Below are 21,491 nucleotides of genomic sequence, written 5' to 3'. Positions count from 1 at the left end.
CAGATGGAGAAAGAGAGATAGAATGAGAGAGAGAGAGAGAGAGAGAGATGGAGAAAGACAAGGAGAGATTGTGTGAGTTGACAGTGTGAAAGGTAGAGGTGGAGGTCATTCTACATCCACTTTTCTATCTATCCATAGGAGTCACTGGTTTTACCAATCCTCATTGGTGTTACACATAAGAAAGGTAACACCAGTGACATTTATAATGAAAAATGCACTTTACACAATGGCTGGTACAGAGCATCAAACCATATGTTGTCAATCATGGAATATCCACTAAAATATGTAATTTAATCCATTTGTATTCTATTTTTTCACAATTACCTCAGAATAAAGTCGGTCACACCAGTGACTTCAGCTAAAAGCTTCATATGAAATCATGAGCTAAATGAGAAAATCTCTGATAACTGAAAAGACACAGTGGACTCACCATGTGCTTTTCTTCATAGATCCTCAGAAAATAGATAAAAGGAAGTCAAGTGATGTCATCAGTGTGATATTTATTTCAAAATAAGAGATTTTTGTTATGCAGTAACAGCAGTGACACGACTCCTGGGGACAACATCTTTCATTATATATTTTATAGTATTTATTTGGCATTTGTTTTCTTTAAATCATATAAATCATATATTTCATAATCATGTATAGATTATTGCAGTTAAAATGGCAGAAAAACATGTTTTTTACCTCAAAATATGGCCTCACCCTTTACACATGACTGTGAGGACGAGCTCTTCTGTGGTGCTTGGAATTCTAGATAATTGATTTAAAACCAGTATTGCTGAATTGATGCTCAAGAAGGTGTAATTGTTAAAATAACTTATTGTTTTAATAAAAAATATAAATAAATTGTAACCCTAACATTTTTTCAAGTGTAATAAATCTGTAAATGCTAGGGACGCAAAAATGGTTATTTCTGTAGAATGACCCATATAAAGTACAGAAAGATGTTTGCTCTCTCATTAGGTGAGGGTAACTTTCTGGTGGTCCGAATCAGACGTCCTGGCGGGCCGACTTTGGGTAGCCCTGGTCAGAGAGGTGCTGTGTGTTATAACACTGCTAACACAGACAGTGTGTTGTTAATTAACACATAGTTTTGGAGAGTGTGTCAAAGCTCGCTTTGTTAAAGCGAAGTACACGCACTCCTCTCCCGGCTCAGGAGTGCAGGAGTGCGCACTCCTCCAGCCCACTCGCTCACTCCCTCATTCCCCTCGTCCCTTGGGCCCTGCACAGATGGGCCGGTGTGGAGCTTTCTGGATTTTTATTTCATCCAGAGGTCATGTTGACAATCCCACACACCAGGAGAGGCTCCGGACCACCCTGGCAGAACCTCCCTCAACCACACACACATGCGCGCGCACACACTTGCTCACACTTGTGCTCACTGATCACTCTTTCCTGCAGCACTCACTTTTGATTACCTGTTTATTCGAGCTACATTTTCCCAATATTCTACATTTTTACACTAATAACATTTGCGTGAGTTTATGTAGCTAAAACAGTCAAAATTTCATCAGCTTAGAATTCTAAAGATCTGTCTGCGTTTTGAGGTTTTTGAGGATCAAAGATTTCACTTTCAAAAAAGCAAAACTTCTCTGTGCTACTTTCATATCATAACAAAGTCACTGCATTGAGATACTTTTGATCATGTATCTGAATAGAAACGTTTCATTCTCTTCATTTTCAGAACAATAATAAGGATCTGTCTATGATTAAACCCATACTGGGATGGAAACTCACCAAACTGTCCGAGATCCAAACTCTGTTGTCATAAATACTAAATTTTGGCAAATGTAGGTCAATAAAAAGGCAATTAATTTTATTTTCAGGTATTTGCACAGGTTTATAAGCCAGAAAATCCAACACCAAGCTTACTTTCTTTCATTTAGAGCAGCTGTTTGATGAACATAGGAGTGAAGTAGATGACAGCTGTGGCAGGGCAAAGTAAAAGTACCTACATTTTAAAGGGCCCATATTATGAAAACTATATTCATGTTTACTTTTTATATCAGATTCATGTTTACTTTTTATATCATTGACATTATACTACATTTAAAAATGTTTTTTTTTTATTATATTTGTCACAGAGATTTTGGTCGCTGGTATTATCAGGACTCTTATATTACATTTTAATACAGTATTTTCAGCTGCATTAAACTGCTTCTTTGGGTCGAGGCTCATCAGAGAGGAAGCATCTCAAGGCATGAGAAGGCCACACTTGCTTACTATATTTCATTAATTTATTAATAATTTTGTTTATCAGGCAGCACATAACTTCTCACTGGTATTGTGCTTTAATGGCTGGGTAATTAAACTTTTCTCAAAATTAAGCCATATACAATTTTTATTACTGATTTTAAATAGTTGCACAAGGTCAGCTGATCACTAATGAGTCAGCCAATTTACATCCTGAATAAACCAGAATGTCACTGGTGTCACAGTCACTGGTGTTACACCATATTCATATAACACCAGTGACTGAACAATATGTTTGGAATTAAGCTCTCCTTTTTAAAATGTATCCACTTGAATTCCCTCTCCATGTGGAGAATGACCCACATGAAAAGTAGTAGTATGAGGAAAGAAGAAGCTCTAAAGAAGATATACTGTCTATTATTTTATTGTTATAGTAAACTTTAAACTTATAACCTCCACAAAAGACCACATTAGCTGTGTCCCCTGAAGTCAGCTCGCAGTTATTTACTTAGTTTGTTATTTTGTTCTGTTTTGTAGAGATGATAATTCACCTAGCTTGCTACCAAGCTGACTAACTTTAGCGATGGGTATCGCCAGCTAAATAACTGCTTCATACTTGAGAAATAAGCTTATATTTTAAATTAAGTGGTCAGTGGACAGCAGTACTACACTGTCATCTTACCTTTTACCAAAGTCTGCTCTCACTAAATCATTTAAAAAGTCTAAAATTGAGACATTATCATAGCCACGCTACTAAGCCTTGTAAACAGCTAACTACTGAGCCTGGGCACCTGGGTAAAACATTAATGCTGATTGGTTTTCCCACATTCATCAGCCACACTGATTGCACTACAGATAAAACCTCATAACGGCAAGTTAGCAAGTGATCTCAAGAAAGAACCTTTCATTTTTAAAGAATACAGATACATTTTCCCCAAAAAACTCACACAAATAAAAGTGAGCACAAAATGGTTGACTAAATATGAAAAACACCATTTTGACAAAAAATGTCAGATAGGACCTCATTATTCTAGCCCTACAATTATGTTTCACACAGTCAGTTCCAGCCTTTCTTCATATGTTTACTGTGTCTTTAAGATTAAGATTAAGTGACCCTTATTAGTCCCACAATGGGGAAATTTCACCTCTGCAGTCTAACCCATCCGTACAGTGAAACACCACATACACACCAGTGAAGACACATACTAGGGGACAATGAGCACACTTGCCCCGAGCGGTGGACAGCCCTATCCGCAGCATCCAGGGAGCAGTTGGGGGTTAGGTGCCTTGCTCAAGGGCACCTCAGTCACGTACTGTCGGCTCAGGGGATCAAACTATTTCCCTAACCTCCAGCCCACGACTGCCCCAAGACTGATATAAAAATAAATGTGCCATTTTTTGCAAATTTTAGTGCTCAATTTCTATAAAACATTAAATGTGCAATGACTTGTTTTTTCCCCCACTGTGCTGAATTCACACACACACACACCATCTAAACTGCTTATCCTTCTGGGTTACGGTGGGGTGCTGGAGCCTATCCCAGCTGTCATTGGGCAGAAGGCAGGATAAACCCTGGACAGGTCACCAGTCCATCACAGGGCAGACAGACATACACATTCACACCTAGGGACAATTTAGCATAGCCTGACTGCATGTCTTTGGACTGTGGGAGGAAACCAGAGCACCCGGAGGAAACCCACACAGACAAGGGGAGAACATGCAACCTCCACACTGAAGAGACCCTGGTCGCCCAGCCGGGAATCGAACCCAAGCCCTTCTCGCTGTGAGGCAACAACGCTACCCACTGCGCCACCGTGCCGCCCTGTGCTAAATTCAGTACACAAATATTAAAATAAGGTCTTCTCTGTGGATGTGTACTTTTTTCCACATAGAAAATCAACAAAAGATTTGTCATTTGTCTAGGCATGCCCAAACTTTTGAATACAACCGTGTGTAAATGAGCTCTGTTCTGATTGGCTGCCCTGTATTGCACCTGATTCAATAACTGGTGCTGCAGTAACAACACTGTATCACTTCAGTGTGAATGGGCGAGCGAACTACTATAGGACATTCGTGTTTAAATGTGCTCAAGGTTGTGACATCACGACTGTCATTAATGTTTTTTTCCGGCTTAATTTCCATGTGTACGGATTGGAGAGTGAATAGCACATTCTGAAATGATAACAATGTTTACATAGTACACCAAACCCTGTAAAAAGGCATAAAGAATGCAGTTTTCATACTTTTCAATATGGGCCCTTTAAAATGTTGGTACTTTTACTTTGGACTGCCACAGCTGTCATCTACTTCACTCCTATGTACATCAAACAGCTGCTCTAAATGAAAGAAAGTAAGCTTGGTGTTGGACTTTTTTTAACAAATACTGCTAGAGACTTCCCACCTCAAACAGAAAAGACTTTTAAATTGAATTCAGCCATCTGGCAGAAATTTATTTTTCGTATTATGTCACATATCACCTTCCACAGAATTAATACATGAAAAACAGGCAGTCCATGTGTACTGTGACTCATTTCTCTGTCTCTCTTTCTGAAACAATAATATATCCCTTTTCATTAAAAACAACGGCTTTGAGGGTCACAGGACACATTTGTCGGACGGATGAAAGGCGCATAGAGGCCGAAGCGTGTTTCATGTAAGTGACAGTTTACTTCAGATCCAACAGAGAATGAGAGTATGAGTTCAATATGGGCCTGGGGCTGGGCCTGTCTAACACTGCTCTGGCGTGTCAGGAACTCAGCGGAGTCTGAGCTAAGTGGGCCGCTGTCAGCATCCGAACAAAGCCGGGATTCACTTAATAAAGTGGAAACACAATAAGAGATGTGGGTGGGGGACGACACATAAATACACATGTGCAGAGAAGCTTGAATTCCTGACAAAAAGCAAACACACCACGACTCCGTTTGAAAAGACCATCTGGGTGGCAGATCCTCTGAAATCGAACCGTTCCTCTTCGTGAAACAAAACGAGGAATGTTTCACTCCTCTTTAAAGCTCCTGTCTCTCGAAAGCTGAAACAAAATGCTCTAGACAGTCGGCCTCTGACACGAATCAGTGCCGGACCAGGCCAGACCGGACAGTAGAGCTGTAAACACCACAATGATTCAGTCTGATTGTGATTCTTTAGGAAGTTACTCAGTGCATCAGGAACTCTCAAGTTTCACCATAATTTGAGTCCATTTAGTTATTTTGGTACAATTAAAAAAAAAAATTACCTTTTAAAAATACACTCACAAATTTGTGAAGACCTACTTACAATATTTGGACATTATGAGCAATTATCCAGCCTTTTTGTGCAGTTGAAAAAAAAACAAAAACTAAAATGAGCACATACTTTAAATATTCTTATAGTGGATTATAATGTATGTATTTTACACTGCTAATAGATGAGATGGGCTACAGCAAGCCTGTCTGTTACTAAAGTGTGGCCTGCAGGCCAAAGCTGGCCCATGAGGACGTTTGATTTGGTCTGCCAGAAAGATACCCTATTCCCCTCAATGAGAGAATAAGCATAGTTTTTATACTATACATAATTTATTAACAGTGTTTTAGTGTTTAGTAAATGTGGTCAATATAGCCAATTTAGTAGCTGAAAGCAACACTATGTAGGATTTGGTGGAAATGTGTAATTGCATGCAATGTGCAGAATAACATTTTGTAACGTTGGTTGTGCTTCGGACCCCCAAAAGTGGATGAATCTGATGATTGCGAGTGCAGTGAAAGAGTATTCTAAGTGAACTCAGTCAGAACTTGGTGAAGGACGTGTCCTATGAGGATGTGAGTGAATTATCTACTATTCTCATTATATCTTCATCAGCATAATGCTGATTTTGTATTTGAGACCGAGACATCAAGTCGGATCCTCTTTGTAGCCTGTTTGTGTGACATTAATATGTAAAGACGTATGACTCGGTCTGAAAAACTCCTGCCAAGTCAGTCCCTTTTAAATGATTCTTTCAGGCTTTTCAGGGTGACCCGCAGCAGCACACACACATATTTTAGTGTGTTCTTTTTTCTCCATGCTCAGTAATGCTACTTCTTTTTTTTAACAGAAAATATGAAACAGTGCTGATTTAAATATCCCATGTTCTGGGTCCTTTTACATTATATTAATTAAGCATTTATTCTTTTTTTTTTATTGTTTCACAGTAAATAATATAAATGGGATGGGGGGGGGCTTAAAGGTGGGTTAGTCACTTAGGGCCCCCAGATGTTCAGAAACAGCCCTGGGAAAATCCAATAGCTCATTACAATGTAAATTAGAAAATGGCACCAAGTTTGCATCAGTATTGAAAAATGTACGGGCAGAGCCATACAGTAGGCCCCACACCGGTATCAGGTTTATACTCCAGTGTCTACAGGCCAGAATATGACAAAGGCCTTTTGTTCAGCAGCCCAAAAGATTTTTCACACACAATTTAGCTTTTGCAACAAGCTGCTCGAGCCAGTTATAGTAGGCTATTACTAATATGTTCACAAATACACCCAACTAGTCACGCTTCCCAGCAGTAAAATGCATATGGACTCGGACGGAAACCTGCCAGCTCTTTGTGTGTATGTATGTGTGTGAAGCTGTCATTGAGCTGGAGAGGCGCTGAAACGTGACTGACAGGAGAGCGGCTCTCTGTTTGGCTCCAGAATGACCACAGCTGGACACTGTGTTGGTTTTGGACTGCACGATCAATCCGGCCACTGAGCTCCAGCATCGTTTCAAAGGAAGCTCTGAGTGGAAACTCAAACTCTACAGTCTGATGAAAGAGCTTTTAATGTGGCTCCTAATGTAAAACTAGCCATCAGGATTCGATGCTTCTCGGTAAATATACATTTAATACACTTTTTTATGGACTCACTGTATCTTGCAGCATAGTTGCACCTGAGAATGTAGGGATATTACACTAAACAAGCTGACTGAGCTTTTCTTTGCTCCTTATGCAAAATACTAACGGCTGCTTTTATATAATGAAACTTTCATGCACCTTTAGTTGGTTGAAACCTACATGAAACTAAATTGCACTTGAGTTGCACAGTGTGTAGCGTGATGAAACTCACCTGAAACTCAGCCGCAACAGTTACGATATTGTGAAAGAAGTTTCACGAAACAGCCAATCAAAATGGCCACAGTGTATCATGTGATCACATTGAATGACTTACTTTTGAATGATTGAGCTCACAAAATTTTTATACACACCAATAAATAGACAAAAAGTAAAACAGAAGATGGTTAATTGAGTAGTTGTAAAGTAGACCCCGCCATCTACTCAAGGATGGTAGTGTGGTAGTGTTTCCTGAGGTTTCCTGAGCCATAACAACAAATGTGACTTTCTCACAGCTAACTTTACTGTACTCAGCTAATGCTAACAGCTGTTTAAACGGCTGCTTGTGCAGCGTTCATTTTTCTTTGGCCTGCTGTTACAATATCAGGCTTGTAAAAATAGAAGACCCCTTTTTGGTGCTACATAGGACCAGAAAGTGTCTATTGAGAGACTCTGGAGCTGTGGCTATGCAGATGGCCACTCGTGGAGCCTCATGGTAGGCGCGCACCCTCCAACAAAGGGAATATCTGTGTTGTTATCTGTGTTGTTATGTCATTGTTTGTCAGTTAAAGGTATGTGAAATGTGTTTATTGCGTTATTTAGTGTTGGGGGTTGTGGGTTTTGTGTTTGAGCGGGTCACTGTCAGGTGAAGTGGGTGGCTAGTGGTAACCTCCCCCTCGAGTTCAGTTCTCTATCTGTGCTGTTGCCAGTGTTAATAAAGAGTACTTTGTCGCAGTAGAAGCATCGCCCTGTGTTTCTTCTTCTGCTGATGCTACAATATAGAACAATATACAACACATTCTCCATCAGTCTGAAGAACCATTTCACCATGCAGAGAACCATTCATTATTTTACAGAAGAACCATCTTTTTTAAGAGTGTAGTTTCTGCATTAATTGGTCATAAAATGTGATCTGTTCTTCTTTTAAGTTACAAGTATAGACAAACACAATGAGCTAAAGCTAATAACACAAAAACAGTCATAATATTTCATGTCTTTATTGTGCGCACCAATTAAACATCAACAGTGCTCGTGGAAAAAGTAAGTGGACCCTTAGATTTAATAACTTGTTTGGCAGCAACAACCATAAGCAGGCACTTTTAGTAGACCTGAACAGTGTTCAAGAGGAATACTGGAAGATGATACAAACACTGCAAACATAACAAAATTACACCTCAAGGAAGAAGTTAAAGCAAGAACAATACAGTGTATCAAAATATATGAGCTGCTAATTCAGCGAACCAGTAGAGTAACTGAATGTGTAGCGTGCGGCTTTGATTGCTGTCACTGTCAGATTGCATGGAAATGAGGTGAAAGTTGTGAAAGTTTCACCGTGTAAAAGCAGCCTTAAGATCTCACTGTCAATAACAATATGGACGATATGTCAGATCAAAGGATTAGTTCGGCAAAAAATTTGATTCGACTATTTAGTGCATAACGTAAAATGTAGTTGATCAGACAAGACTTGATGTTTTGCATTGACCCTATGAGACACGGCTCCTCAAACCATGCTGAGCTGTTCAGTAATCCCTACTAGCCTTGCTTATGTGGTTGCTGGCATTGAATGATATAATGATATCTAGAAACATAGACACACAGTAGCAGCATCGAAACCCAAAATTTGTTCATACTTTTGTCTATTTCTATAGACAACAGTATTGTTCACCAAACCATCACTTTAATGTTGTTGAATACACTGCAAATTTACCAGCATTAAATCAACAGTGTGAGTGTTAAATTTAACTCTTTTTATACACACCAGTTATAATTTAATTTAAGTTAATTTTACACTTAATGAAGTGTTGGTATCTTACACCACCCTGCTGAAAACCTAAAGTTTTTTTTTTTCTAATGGGATTTGGCTTAATGATTTCCACTATGAGTCCACTAATTTTCATCACTTAACTGCTCTTTTAGCACTGAGAATTTAAACACACTTGAGACTGTCTTCATAAAGACTGCAAGCATTAAACAGACAGTGGACTAGTTAACTGAAATACAAGCAGTGTACTTTTTCACTACCAATACAACTTTACTAAATGTTTCAGTTGTGACAGTTTTAGCTCATTTTGAGCAGAACTCAAAAAAGCTAGCCAGTACCTGACTAGAAAACACAGCTTTGAACAAATGTACACACATAAAATCATAATATTTTCATTAAAACACAAAAAAGTACTTAATCGCAGAAAAAATGTGTTTCGGTAGTGTTTCTTAATGGTAAGCACTGATTTTTTTAGACTTTGGGACACATTTACTACAAATCAGTGGAATCTAACTGCTCACCCTCAGTGTGTCCCAATTCAGGGGGTGGATCCTTCAAAGGACGTGGTCTACGAAGGCGTGTCCTTTGAAGGCCGCCTAGACCCGCGAAGGCTGAACCGAAATGAGACGGTCTGCTCTACGGTGAATTTTCTGTTTCTGCTCTTGTCAAGTTCTTTTAAAGTTCTTTAAAGATGGAGCCAGAAACTTTGATTTTCTTTCTTTATTTTTTCATTTATTTGAGCTGGAGATGCTTCACCGCCAGCTACTGATGAAATTGTTTGTTTTTTTACATTTGTATCATTAGCCATTTGCCTCAGTTTAAACGCAATACTTATATTTAAAAGTGAACTCCTCAGCCGGCGTTCTCTCCTCTGTTGATGCTGCCATGTTCTCGAATCCTCGCCGGCACGCAATGAACCTCGGGATATGTTGGCTGGCGGAGGATGCATCCGTTGGAGCCTTCATTGCCGTAGAAAAGAAGAACACATTTCTCAGCTGCATATGAAGGAGACTTTGAAATGGGACATCCTAGTCGTGCCACAATCAGCCTTCAAATGCAGGCTCCGAAGGATGCAGCCCCTGAATTGGGACACACTGCATGTGTGAGGGACAGGGATGCAATGAGACTCTACAGACTAAAACTCTTTGAGTTTCGGTAGTGATGTGAAAACATGGGACAGCATTTTTAATACATTTTTTTTATTTAAAAATTTAACTCATAATAAATGAAAATAATTCCAATCAAAAAGATCTTTAAAAAAAGTGGGCCAGAAAAAAACATTCATTTTACATATCTGGACACGTGTGGACGAGGCCTTAGAATTGCTAAATAGGTGTAAAGCAGAACATGTGCTTGTAATCTGTTTTGGTTTTGGTTTTATGAGTGAGAGTCAAGTTTTAGTGATCATGTCATCTAATTTTGCTTAAAAACAACTACAGAGAATGCTGCACGGAGATTCTCCACAAAAAAAATTGTCTAGGACCAGCGCGGCTTCTGTAGCAGTCCTGTGTTACAGTTTATATATTCACATAGACTTATGTAAACAACTTATCGAAAGGCTGCTCATAGATATCAAGTTAGAAAAATAATAATTTCCCATATTTTTTATTCATTTTTAATGTTACTCTTTCTGGTGTGAGTAGTGAACATGGCTTGTTAAAAAATGGAAAACGAAGAGGTTAAAAAAATGAGCAGAGAACTGTGTGTTTTTCTCCCCGTTTCAACTTCAAAACTGATGTGTCTGATGTGTTTAGAGAAGAGTCCATGTCATGAGGCAAAAGAGGAAACATTAAACGCCACTTTGAGATGAATTACTTCATATTTACTTACTGACATGATTCAGTTCTGAGGACAAATAAAATAAACACAAAGTTCAACATGATCCACCACAGCGATCATCCATCACTAACAGCACGAGAGCCTGAAAAGCTCGTTAAGAATAGCCTTTATTATTGTTTATTTAATTTAATTTAATTCTTAATTTATTTAATTTATCTAACCTTATGAAAAGTTGGGTTTTATGGGTATAAAAAAGAACGATTTTTATTTGTTGTCTTCAAATATTGCTAAAGATATTTTTAAGACTTCAAAAAAAATCTGCTTATATTATTGTGTTATTTTTATTTAACTGTTAACCTGAACTAATTATTAATGGTTAAGGATTTAAAAGCTAACTTATGTTATGTATCCAGTTTAGTTGAATGCCCCTTTTTTAAAACTAGGCTTAAACAGTTTAACACTAGGTTCTCAGATCTCAGCTCTGCACGTGTGCAGAAAGGGGGAAAAACAGCCGGACCACACGGGAGCACTAACAAACAGTGTGGACTGGAAGACTTCTATAAATTATTATCATTATTTTAATTACACGTCCCTGATGGGCGCGTTGCTGTGTGCTTGGATTTGTGGATGCAGCTGTGTCCATATCCATGAACCTCTGCCTTCCCAGCAGAGTTAAAGAATTCACTCATCCTCGGGAGCTGCAGTCTGAGTGAACGTGATGGATCAAAACACCAAACCTGACAATGACGACCCTTTATTCTAATCACTCCCTGCATCTGGCTGCCTCTTGCCTCGTTCTGGCCTGACGTTTTCTTTTATAGTGCATGTGATCTGTGTATGTGTGAGATTATGTCAATGCTAAGCGCCTCAGACTGGCTGACGTGACTCTTTTTCCATGTGGGCACCTCCAGCAGGGCAACAGCACTTTGACAGCAGCTCTTTGCTGAAACAGAAGAGTGTGTGAGTGTGTGTGTGTGAGAGAGAGCATTTGGAGCGCTAGTATTAGCTTAGGAGAGCAACACTTCAACTACTCACAATCATAACTACACAACTTACATATTCATTTTATGATTTAATGATTTGTGGAAACTTAAAAATACATGTCTGTAATTTCATTTAGAATCTTTTTATCATTTTATTTAGAATCATCATGATTGTATTTAAACTCTGCAAGTATTGAACTAATGCTCTTATTTCATTGGCTGGAAGTTTTGGCTGGAAACTAAAGGGTTAAAGTCTTAAAATGTCCAACAGAAAAATGGCCTCTCAGGATTTTTTTATGTGGTGCCTACGTAGAAACAGCCAAGCTCTCCCACTGATTAGGCCTTCAGGAGCTAGACTGAAGGCCTTACCAGCCTTACAGGCATTACAGCTGCCAATATGATTAGGAAGTATTAGTAGAATCAGTCTGTTAGTACTGATTTCAAATGGGTGGGACCAATTAAGTAAGAAAGGAGGTCATAGATGTGTCACTGACTGTGAATACAAACTGTTAGTCTAATCAGGTTAGAGTCAGTTGTTATAAAGCAGAAGCTTTATGCCACAAAAGGAGTCACTGTAAAACTCATATATGAGGTCAACTATATTTTAATGTCTGTTGCAAGCCTTAAATAAAGCATACAGAATGCTTTAACAAGCTTCAAATATCTGTGTTTAATCTAGAAGTATAAAATTAGCAGTAAAAATGGCTAATAAATTTTTTACTAGTATTTCACTAGCAGAAATCAGCATCATCATAGAGGGTTTTTTGACATTTATGACTCTACCTGAAGGCTCAAATAGCCACAGCCACTGAGAAATTAAGTTTCTGAATCATGCATCATATGCCACATATGTCACATATCACATGTCATGAATCATCAAAGCTTGAAGTTTAAGTGGTTAAACTGGTGAAAAGTGCACTATATTGCTTTATTCTTGAGAGCAATGTTTTGAGAAAAACTTTAGAATGTATAGTACTGTGCAAAAGTGTTAAGCCACCTGAGAAAAGTGTTTAAACCTCTTAATCTAGGCGGTAATTGTGTTTTTGCTGTGAAAATATTGTTTAACATGAAAATTAACACAAATAAACGTTCCTACAATTAAAATGAACAAATTCCTTGTTTTCAGTTTTGCTGTGAGCTGATTAGATCAACACAGGCTTTGCTTCTCCTTAATGCAGCTGCATTCCTTGCATGGATTTATTAATATATTTGTAACAAATGATTTAACAAAAAAGTATTGATTAGCTCAGTAAGGTATTTGATGACAGCCATAAAAACCAGGCTGCTTCAATTAGAGGTTTGAAAATGGCTTCAATAATACACTGGCAGACAAAGTGACAACATATTGCATTGATATTTATCTGTGTTTATTCTGTTTGTGTTTTTATAAACACTTTCCGCTCACATAAACAGCTTAAATGTAAATGTGTCAGCATTTCTGTTTTTGCATATAAAAACATTACATGAGATTAGAATAAATACAAATAAATGTATTATTTATTGGCCTAAGACTTTTACATGGGAGCTCCCTCTCTTTATTCAGCGCTTGCGGGGAATCTCCTCTGCACTTCCATCGCTCCACCGAATCACTGCATTGTTTTGAACTATTGTTCTTTTACTTCTTCTTCCATATCCTTTCCTTTTTTCCACCAAGGCCCACATCTGCATGACAGATGTGTGAGAGTATGAGTAAGCTCCCTCTTTCTTTCTGCGCTCTCTCTCTCTCTCTCTCGCTCTCCTCCACCCCCTAGCCTCTGTCTTTTTGGAACATGAGTGCAGTGTTAATCCCTTTCTCCTCCACCATCGTGTGGACCACCCACAGCAGCCCGCGCCGGGCACCCTGCGGACTCACCCCCCACACAGCTGGAGAGCAGTGCCACTGTGTGGACTGAAGTGGAACAACAACATCTAGCTATGTCCAGTGAGGGCAGTAATTGTGGGTAGAGTAGCCTGAACCCCTACAGAAGAAAAAGTAGTGTGAACTAATGACTCAAACAAAAGTAAACATACTTTTTCAAAAAAGAAAAAACAAGAACAAAATTATTAGGGCAAAACCATTTAAAGGGAAAGTCCACCTATTAAAAAAATGAAATAATTGAATCATTAAGATGTAAATAAAGTTCTGGTGTGAAATGGCCCCTTTTAGAGAAACTTACCAAGTCAGAATTGTTCACAGTGGTGTTGATAGGAACCAGACAACTGAAAAATTCAACGCCTACAAAAGCTCCCTCGCAGAGAGTCATTACGTGAAATCAGTGTTGAACTGACTGTCAGAGCTAGGCCTTTAATTTGGAACATAGATGTCAAAACTTTACTAAATCATAAGAAAACAGCCTAAACGATAATGTTACCTTCTGCAGTTACACTGTGACTTTTACAGTAGTATTCAGTCAGCGAAGTATCCAGGACTTCCAGAAGGAGTGACGTTTTTCCGTGAAATTCCCGCACATTGTAAATCAAAACGTGACTGATTGATTCTGTCACCAGTGATCATAGCTCATTAACTCACTTAATCTCAGGGGCGTCAGTTTTAGGGGGGCATCATCCCCCCAAAATATTTTCCAGTCCCTCCAAATGAATGTGCATTTTAGTTCAAATCATCAACAGTAATTTCCATGCATTCTTCATGATTCTACTGTGGCACTGTGTTCACAATACACTGTGATAGCAGGGCGTGAACTGTAGGAGGCGCTGCTGCTGCTCTAATCCACCACTGCCTCGGCAGAGCTCCCAGAGATTTAAATAACAAAACAACAGGAGACGGCAATCCTCTGCTGTTTAGCTCTGGGGGGGACAATGTAATACCGGCTCAGCCAATCATTTCACACCTTGTAAATTGTAAGCCAATCATAGCAGACCTCGTAAGGTATAAGCCAATTATATCAGACTTGGGGGAGGGGCTCTGGTGCTACTTACCCTGTGATGTAACGGTCGGTAACCGCTGAAGTTGTATGAGGATTTTAGCTAAAAGCGTACTAAAATAAAGATTAGACTTTATTAAAAGTATGTAATATACAGTTTGAATCGGTAAGTAGTTACAGAGTTAAGATATCTGCTTGTGTAAGTTTTGGTCAGTTTAGCTGGCTAGCACTTTTTAGCTGGTTGCTTGTTAGCCATGACTCCCATCATTCTAGCGATACTAGTGTCAAAGTAAACAAAAACATTATTATTGAAAAAACTGTTTTCTCATCATGTCAAATGACTTTTGGACATTAATCTACACACGTATCTCTCCCGAAAAACATTGATTTGGGTGAGTAAAGTGCTTTCATTTATTTACAGTTAGCTTAGATTCCCGATGTTTTGTTTTGAGGTGGCCGATAACAGGGGTACCTACGCTAGCTAAGCTAATTTGACGTTACGTGAGGTAAACAAAAGGGAAAGGCCACAAAGCAGGTTAGCTAGCTGAAGAGCTGACTATTTCAAGAGTTTTAATAAGCTTCACAGATGCTTTGTTTTTATATTTTTTATTAAGTATTTAAACAGTCACCCCAGTGTTAGTGATATATATTGTTTTAACTCTGTTAAGCTAATACTAATGTTGTGTTGGTCAGAATGCAGTTTTATATCCCTGAACTCCTCAACCTGGATGGTAATTTAGAGGTGGCAGCTCCATAGAAGGCCAGTCAGGTGAGGAGATTCTTGCCAGTTTGAATAAAAAAAATGAGCTCATTAATCCTTGAGTTCTTATTAATTGAGTTTAATACAGATAGCATCTTCCTAACAGGTGAGCAGAGGGAGAGAAAGAAGCTGAAGGAGACTGACAGAGCTGAAGCAGCAGGTCTGATAAAGGCTAGTGATCAAGAAGAAAACCAGTGAGTGCTGTTTAAGCTTTCAGTTGAAATGAATACTGAATTTGTTGAAATGTTGTTGCATTAATATTATCCTAATTTCTGTGCTGAAATTTACCAAAAAATAATTGAGAAAATATATTTTTTGTGTTGTTAAGAGTAACTAGACCACATCACCTAGGCCAGGAGTGCCCAGTCCTGGTCCTGGAGATCTGCCACCCAGCACAGTTTGGTTCCAGCCCTAATCAAACACACCTGATCGAGGTTATGAAGCCCTTCAGGGGCATCTGAGCGTTAGAGCCAGATGTGTTGGATCTGAGCTCTCCAGGGTGGTATATCTCCAGGACCAGGATTGGCACCCCTGACCTACACTATTGAACATGTAAGCGCAATTACAGAACAAAATCACGCTCTAGCTGCACAAACTGTGCACACAGACTGACTGTTGTAATCTATGACCTGTGTATTTGAATAACATATTTAGGAGCTGCAGCTTATCTAGGAGAGAGGAGATAGTATTGCTTGACTTTAATATCTTTGTTTAAACTGTTATCTGTGTAGATGGACAGATATAGTAAATGATCTGTGCTTAATATGCTGTGAAGAAACAGATCTTCTGTATGCCAACTTGGCCAAACGCCAATTTTTCTGACAAATGCTCTGCCTATTGCTACTCTGGAGGGAGCCCCAGACCCTCTTAATAAAGGCTTAGCCCCCATTCATGGATCTCTAGTGACGCCCCTAGCTAATCTAATGCATTAGGACTTCTTTTCAGCTTTTTAAGTCCTAACCAATCGGAAAGCTTACTGAGTTTATCTAGATACCATAGAGAAAAGCAATTACTGATTGGCCAGTTTTCTGCGGTGTGTATTTAACCCTTATGTTTCCACCCTATACTTAACAATTCAACAAGAGTAGTTGTGAGATACTTTGAGTTAAAACAAGCATGATTTTATTGAATAAAAAATAACTACAGATTACAAATATGCAATTTTTACTTCCCATATCATTAGGCCTTATCTAAAGGCCTAGAAGGCCCTGAGGCTTACCCTTTGCATGAAGTGGTTCTGTTGCCTGAGATATTGCTTTATGATACTTTTGAGAAGATTTTAGCCTAAAGTGTATTTTTTACAAATCTACTCATGAAGCCACAGCGTTCTAAGGCAAAATAGTACCCCAAGAAAATGTATTGTTTCAGATTTTACCACTATCAGTATTACTTCTATAATGTCAGAAGACACATGTAGGGTCACTGTTGTTTTGGATAGTAAATAAAATGTAGACAGTGTGACCCCTGGTTCCTATCACTACAACTAGGGGTGGGGGGGGAAATCGATTCTTAGATGCATCGTGATGCGGACGTGAACGGTTCTGAATCATTCACAAATGTCAAAAATCGATTTTCTAAATTTTAATTGATAACGTAATGTTGATGGAACGCAAAAGGCGGAACTTTGCAAGGTGCGGAAATGCAGCGCCCGGACAGTATGTGGCTTGCACACAACATTAAAAGCTAGTGCAGGGGTCGCAACCCAAACGTTAATAAGAGTAATTTTGTCCTTTCGACAAAAATCAAACCACCTTTGGAGCCACAACATCTTGAGTCTATTTTACCATTTTGGCTGTACATGTCTCAGTACATGCTAATATCCTAGTATAGGCTAAAAATATAATATAAACAAAAACGCAGACTTACTTTGCTCTGCTTTAAGCTTTAGCTCAGCTGTAGCTGCTTTTCTTGCATCACCAGCAGGAAACTTTTCCACACAAGTAGAACAAGTTAAATAGTGCAAAGTTCATTCGTCTCCAATTTATCGATGTTTGTCTTAAGTCTTTCTCTTGCCTTTTGGTTAGCTACTAGCTAGGTGAACTATCAGTTATAGGCTACATTAATTCCATAAAAATAAATAAAATTATTTTATTTTTACATAGAAATCTAATTCTGCTGTGGAGCCGCATGTCGCCGAACCCCTGAGCTAGCGTATGGAAACACTTTAGCTTCTGTGGAGTTGAGGGGAAAACCATCACTGAAGAAAACGGGTAGGATGGCTGTAACATGTGCTGGGTGGACATCCACTGCCACAGAATCTTATTTCACTGTAACAGCGCGTTTTATTGCAGATGAGTGGCAGCCTGCGTCTGATGCTCCAAACAAGAACAGTGAATGAGAGCCTTTCAGTTCCCTTGGCACATCACTTCCATTTGTTTCATTAATACAAGTTATTGGAAGTGAATTCATCATGGATCATTACAAATACTTTGCTTTAGAAGTACCAAGTCCTCACACAGTGTGAAATCCTCTATAGAAAAAAAAGATGCATCAAGATGCATCAATAATCGTTTTATAATCGCGTCGCAATCTGAATCGTAATCGAATCGTGAGGTGCCTAGAGATTTCCACCCCTAACTACAGCTGTGAAGAAATCACTCTGCTGAAAAAGGACCAGGATTAAAACCTAATGGTTTTACTTTCTAATGGGAATTGCCTTAAAAGTTTTCAATAGAGATCACTAGTTTTCTATAGAACACATTTAGATCCCATTAGGAAACCATCAAATGCATTTAGAATCAACCACCAGTCACCTGTTATACCATTGGGATCCTTTACATTATGATACCAACCTCTTAAAAAGCCAAAACACATTACAAAACCATCAAGAACCAACATAAACACTTAATGGTTTCTGTGTTTTTTGCTAGCAGGGCAGTAAGTATCTCTACAATGCATCATTTCACATCAGATCGCTCTGAATTACTGTTTGCATGCTGAATGGCACTGTTTCTCACTCTAGTGGTGGTTACATAGAACTGCAACATTTACTCTGACAGTTGCACAGAAGAGGAAAGAGGTGACTTTTTAAACTGTGTAGAAAAAAACAGCTAATATACAATCTGTCATGTTTTTGCTGGAATCCATAAAGTTAAAAGTTAAAGGGTGCATTTTGGTTCCAGCAATAAGCATCAGAGAGAGAGAGAGAGAGAGAGAGAGAGAGAGAGAGAGAGAGAGAGAGAGAGAGAGAGAGAGAGAGAGAGAGAGAGAGAGAGAGAGAGAGAGAGAGAGAGAGAGAGAGAGAGAGAGAGAGAGAGAGAGAGAGAGAGAGAGAGAGAGAGCAAAGTGTACATGGAAAAAGTGAAAGAAGAGTGGAGAAAAAGAGGGGGGGTGATATGGAGTGGTATTTCCTCTGACAGCGGATGATCTGGCAAACAGTCAGCCATGCTGGTGTTACAAGAGACAGATTTTTGGATGGAGAGTGTGCTGAATATTAGCAATATGAGAGGAGGGCAGGGACGACTCCTGTTGTTCTTACATCATGCCAGTGTGACCCCAGAAGCTTGACAATACTCTTAAGCAGCTGCCTCCCCGAGGCCCTCCACCCCGATCCACCAGCAGGCCATTGTGTTCTTCTCTGGGAAGCTGAATATTCAGCGCAGGGAAGTGGACACCGAGAGACATTTGAAAAGTCCACGAGGAGTCATAAAAAAAGGGCACGAGAGAAGGGATAGGGCTAAAGTTGTGTCTGAGAGAGAATGGAGCCTTTCCTGACTGACTAGCGCCAGGCGGTTAATAGGCTCTGACGCTAGCAGGCTCTCCTGGCACTGGTAGCGCTTGATCTTGCCCAGAGGTTGAAGTATGAATGGCTCTACTGAGTGAATCAGGAACTGCTGTTTTTAAAACACCTGTATTATATATTTTTTCATCATTAGCATGTTAGCATCATTTACCATCACTAGTTGCATCTGAAACTGACTCACAGAGATGCTACATTCATTTTAGCATTCTTTTACCGAGCTGTTACAAAGACCAGTCCAAACAATCCATAGAATCCATACAATCCACAGTTTGTAATACAAAAATCAGCGTCAAAATCCACAGTCTATAAAAACCATAGCTAAAAATGAAACAGAATTTAAGGAGAATAAAAAATAGTTAGAATTCACAAGATGAAAACCAAGAACCATAGACAGAAAAAGTAAACACCGTGTAAACAGAACAGGGAACGAGAGTCGTAGCCAGAATTAGTTTTGGGGGTTGGCAGCGAGCATTATGTCCCATAGATATTGCTGTAGTAAGGTTGACAACCAAGTAGCATATGTCATTACAGTTAGTAGTAAAAAAGAACCCCCTATTACCATGACCAGAGAGAAAAAAATGAAACTTTAAACACAACACACGATTGCTAGCTTTTCATGTAACTGCCTAGTTACTTTAACAGCAGACAGAACACCCTAATGGAGTCCTACCTTTTACAGCACTAGGTGTAGATGTCTAGGGCGAATGTCTGACAGCTGTAATTTTTTTGCCATTTTTGTTTTCACAGCCTTGAACCTTGTTTTCTTCACTGCGGTCAGCTTGCCTGCTCCACTGGTTGTCAAACCGGACCTCAGGGACCTTCAGATGGTCCAACCCAACTCGCAATACGTGCCTCGCCTACGCTAGGAACCAGCACAGCATAGCTAAACATTCCTACAATCTGCAGAAACAGTCAAGCAGGGTAATGCTGTGTTTACTTGTTGGCACTGAAAAAAGAGATGTTTCATGCTTTATTGTAGAGTTGGTGTAAAACTGAGATGGTTTAGATGGATGGTGGCATGCAGCCGTGTAAACGTTGCCATAGTGATTGCGGCTGCTGAAAATTGGTGAAATCAATGGACAGCTTTGCCAGTCACTTTTATTTATTTAAGATGTAATTCAAGTTGAATTACATTTTGTAACATTTTTATTGGTATCAAAGGGTCAAGGCTTCCCTGGTTTCTGACTGCTCAGGTTTGCAACTGAGAGGGTTTAGGCCCCCCAGGCCCCCTTTAGCTGAGCCCCTGAGAACAACTAATATTTTCTTTTTTAGTTTTGCTTATGTCTTGAGGCTTTTGGTTGAGTTTCTATAACATCCATGTAGATTGGTTGAAACATAAGGTCCGGCTTACATTGTCACAAAAAGCATTTAGTTTGAAACCATACCTGACCAAGCCTGTCTCAGTGCTCACGTCATGGAAGTACACCAAGGATTCATTCTGAATCCCTGGTTAGAGTATTTCAGAACTGCCAACTGTCACATCATTGACCATGTCCTGGGCAGCCTGAGGCCGTCCAATCTGCCCAAGGTCAACTTCATCAAAGGCAACCCCCTTGGAGCCACCGTCGGGACGGATGGACGGCTGGAACAAAATTTATGTGCATTTCAAACGAAGCTCCTCCACAGATGACTTCAAATGACCTGCTGCTGTTGCTGGATTGAGCTCTTCTGCTGAACACAATAGAGTATTTGGGTAAAAGATAAGAGAAATCTTCCTTCACAATCCTCTGCACTGCTGCCCCTCACTCGCAATAGGAAACGAGGAGCCCCCCTGCGCTGTGGATTAAGAAATTACTTATGAATTATGAGCGTTTGTGAACTCACACCTGTGACTGTGGCAGAGATATCCTGTTTGGAAATGGCCGCTGGCCTCGCCAACGCCCCCCTGCCACCCCCCCCACTCACCCACACTCCCCCCAGGCCTGAACAGGAAGTGTGGACAGGAAACAGCTGTCCCTCGCATCCGCTCTCTGCTCCCAGGTGCATCCTGGGTACTCGACGCTCGCAACAGATACATGATTTTATTCATTTGTATATTTTCCTTATGAAGACAAGCGCGTAAGAGATGTCTGTACTGTACTGCTATTAAGTTGTCACTTATTCTCAAACCGGGTGAAAGTGCCAAACTTTCTTCCGACCAGTCGGGCAGATTCATCAAACTTTGTAAATTATCTGAAAAAAAATCCCTGCAGGAGTCAATAAGTTTCACTAGTACTTATTCTTATTGCTTGTACGTTATATGTACAAAGGTACCTAGAAACCCCTTCTAATTAGTGAGTTTAACTACTTTAAGATGTCTGCATTGTTGGTGTTGAATTGTGTACACACAGCTTGAGGAATATTCATAGCATAGCATTG

Source organism: Colossoma macropomum, unplaced genomic scaffold, assembly GCF_904425465.1.
Source record: "Colossoma macropomum unplaced genomic scaffold, Colossoma_macropomum, whole genome shotgun sequence".
Taxonomy (NCBI): domain Eukaryota; kingdom Metazoa; phylum Chordata; class Actinopteri; order Characiformes; family Serrasalmidae; genus Colossoma; species Colossoma macropomum.
Note: the sequence above shows the minus strand (reverse complement) of the source record.